A 3718-nucleotide genomic window follows, 5' to 3' on the forward strand; every position below is an offset into this window, starting at 1 on the left:
CATGAATGCATACATGAATGGATCTGAGCTTGCGTTGGTGCTAATGGCAGCACGCAAGCATGGTGAGCCTAGGAACCCTTGACTGGGTGATTGCCACTATCTACACTGTACAAGTAATAAACAACAAAGCAGTGATAATCCTTTCCACTGTGATAACTTAAAGGGGAGATAACACAGAGGAGAATACTTTCTTTTAAACTCAGTGGCCCATCTAATTCAAATAACTTCATTTTTATTTGCAAACGGAACCTGTGAGATTAGAGTATGTATGAGACACAACAAGGCACAAGTAAAAATGAGCAACCATCAGGAGTGTTAGAGGACGTGCATATTTAACAGCTAAAACAACAATATACACCATATTTTAGTTTTGGCTGTTCGTAACAGCAGGTGAGAAATGAGAGCTGCTTAAAGCTAGAATATGAATTCTCAGAAGAGAATCTGCCTCACCTTAAATAAAGCAGTCCCCAGGTTGGCTTCGTAACCTTACCTTTTTTTTTTTTTTTTTTTTTTTTAACTACTTCACCACTATTTCCAATTGCATTCAATGCGTTGGATTCGGACAGTCGCTCCAGCCCTTCAAATTCTCATTTTTACATTGCAAAATCTGATTCAAATGTATTCAGATGCAGTGTCTTTACATAAGGTAAGGCCAGAACTCTATTTTTCTTAGATTTATTCTGGATTTTTTACGTTGTATAGTGCAGTTCAGCTGTGTAGTCACATTCCTTTGTTTGGGGGATTCCTCCAGCATATGTCCACTAAAATGACAGTAGTATCCCCAGCAGTTCATTAATGTGTACATTATTGTAGCTACCTGGCAAACTAGTGTTGTGAAAGCCTGAAGGTTGTTGGAGCAATGCTGTTTTCTAATGCATCTGGTCTGCCATATGCACTAGAACTGTTTTGGACAGATGCTCCAAAATCAGTGCGACTTCTGCATCTGCAGAGTGATTGCTTCTATCATGTTATTGAAGAAAAAATGAGCTGGTAGCTACCCCACCCAAGAGTGATGCCTTGAGGGACTGGTAGGTTTCCCCCTCCCCCTTCATACCTACCTGAAAATACTATGTGGATGAATGCAGTAACTTCTCCATGACATAGTTGTGCAGCTCTGTGTTTAGGTTGCTATTGAAAATGATTCAGTCTTCAGGCGTTCTTGTTCCAGACACTCCATACTGACTCTTTAAATATTTCTCCCTTGATTTTTAGGTTTACTTCTTTCCAGGATGTAAAATTTTCTTTTTCCTGCCAGTCTGTTTTCTGAAGGCGACTTTTTAGGGTAAGACTAGTTAGGGCAAGTAAAAGTTGAACAGGACTTTTATTTTTTCCTTCCCTTTCTCTTGCGCTTGCTGCCTCTTTCTCTCGCGCTTGCTGCCTCTTTCTCTTTCTCTTGCTGCCGCTCACGCTCACTGCCTTTCTCTCTCTTCGCTTGCTCGTGCTGCCTCTTTCTCTCTCTCTTCGCTTGCTCGTGCTGCCTCTTTCTCTCTCTTTTTTGCACTTGCTTGCTCTCACTCTCTCCCCCCCCTTTTTTTTTCCTTAGTGGCTCTTTGCAAGTTCTTTCTTGGAAAGGGAAGCTTTATGGCTCATTGTTTTTAAAGCTCTTCTCCTCCCTGGATTTGTACAAGCTCTCATTATTTCAGAGCTTATAGGCCATAGCTGGCCAGTACAGGAGGGGACAGTATAACATCCAGGGGCTTTGTACAGAAGTTTGTACACTTGTGTAATATGTAATAGGCTTTTTCACTCTTTCTGTTGAGCTTTTTACCTGTAACCTTTATTATGTTGTAAATTAAATGCAGATTTTGCCAGTTTGGAGAGTTTAGTGTGTTTGTTCCCAGTCTACGCTCCTTCTGCAGTTGAGATTGCATGTTTTATGTGGCTAATTGAAGACTTCTGCCATGGCAAAATGCAGTTATGACCGCAGGTCTCACTAGCAGCTGGCTCAGACTGTACTTCTTAAAGCTGCTCCAGTTCCTTTGCTGGTGGCCTGCTGCTTTGCTGCCTTGTGCCGCAGTGCATTACACTTGCACACCACAGTGCCGCCTGTTAGCAGTGTGGTTTAAACAGCAGCTACCTTTTGTTTTCTGAATGAAGGTTGATCTAGTTTTGACAGAATCCTCTATCTAGAAAAGTTGTACTTCAGAGCCCAGCTTTGCTCTTCCCATCACCCAGCTTGTTGCCTCTGTCTTATAGACTAGCCTTGGGCAGCCTAAAAGCACCATCCTTTCTCGCACCATGTTTCTGCACCCTGTCCTAGGCTTACTGGGGAGATATGTTGTAAAGAGCAGTAAACTAGGACCTGGTTAAAGATAACTGTGGTGCCTACAGTGTGGGGTTGTGGGAGGTTCACAAGCTTTGCTGAACCTGGAATTACTTTAGGTTGTAAATTGGTGTTTCTTCTCAATCCAGCAATATCACTTTAAGCAGCTGGGTCAGTTACGTCTTTGTTATTGCATGTCAGCAGAAGACTGAATCCTCACAGTTTATGTGAAAGCTGCTGATCTGACACAAGTAGAAACAGTTGGAATAGGTTAAATAGTTAACTGTGGTCTGACATTTTAAATGCCAGTGTAGTCATCAGTTAATTTCTTGTTGGAATATTACAAAGGAGGCAACTTGCACAATAATCAAAGTCACACCCTGCAATGCAGAATGCAAAGACAGGAACTAAAAGGCGGAGAAGAGTTTGCAGCTGAATAAATGATTGGCCTAAACAATAATGGCTATGTTTTCCAGAAAAATCTGTCCTTGCAACCTTGACCAAATTGACATTGTAACAAGATTGTTCCCCTCTTCTCACTTCTGGTTTTGAAATACAAAAATTCAGCATCCAACAGGCATCTCAAGAGCTAGTAAGGAGCTTGCAGAAGATGTTCTATTCCTGGTGTGTTTTGCAATAAGATACCTGGGTTTTAGACCCTGTGAGGAAGTCCCTGAATGACTGTTTTTGCAGAGGAGATAACTGCTTCCTGGGGCCTCTTGGGAAACTAGGAATAGTTTCCAGCACAGCTGTTCCAGCTTAAATGTGTGCTTATGTGACTATACCAAGTGCTTCAAAACACTCAGTGTAATGAGGAAAGACTGCAGTAGAGGGGTGGGCTGGAAAACATGGCTCAGAAAAAGTCAAAAGAACTGAAACTTTGTAATGGCTATTACTGGACTCTGTGGTCAGATGCTGTTTGAGAGGTCTGTTTCAAACACAGTTAGTACAGAGTAATTTGTGGGTCCTCTGAACTCAAAACTCTGTCCTAAACTAGCAGTAGCAGCTAAAGGAAAAAAGTTTCTGCTTTCATTTCTGCTCAACACCAGGAGCAGCTCCTCATTGTCACCAGCTACGTGGTGCCAGAAGGACCTGTCTGCCTGCTGTTGGGGAGAATGCTAGTGCAAAATGGAGAGGATGAAGTAGGATTGTGCCCAGTTCAGGACAGACTGCTATGTGCTTCAGGTCATGTTTTCTAAATTAGCATTTCTGGGAAGTCTCAAAACCGCTAAGCAATAAGAGCTACCTCACGTACAGACATCAGGTTAGCGTGTGAGACCATGTCTAACCTTGATGCTCTCCAGCCTCCCTCGGAGGTCCTGACAGTCCCAGAAAAGCAGTAGCTTTCCAGCAGCAGTGATGGTTGCTTTGGTGTCTTTTGCTTCCTATGAATCCCCCAGAACTGTTTTCTTCCTTCAGAGAAGCTTTAAGAGGGGAGAAGCTGCTGAAGAGCCC

Source organism: Apteryx rowi, unplaced genomic scaffold, assembly GCF_003343035.1.
Source record: "Apteryx rowi isolate R43461 unplaced genomic scaffold, aptRow1 scaffold_43, whole genome shotgun sequence".
Taxonomy (NCBI): domain Eukaryota; kingdom Metazoa; phylum Chordata; class Aves; order Apterygiformes; family Apterygidae; genus Apteryx; species Apteryx rowi.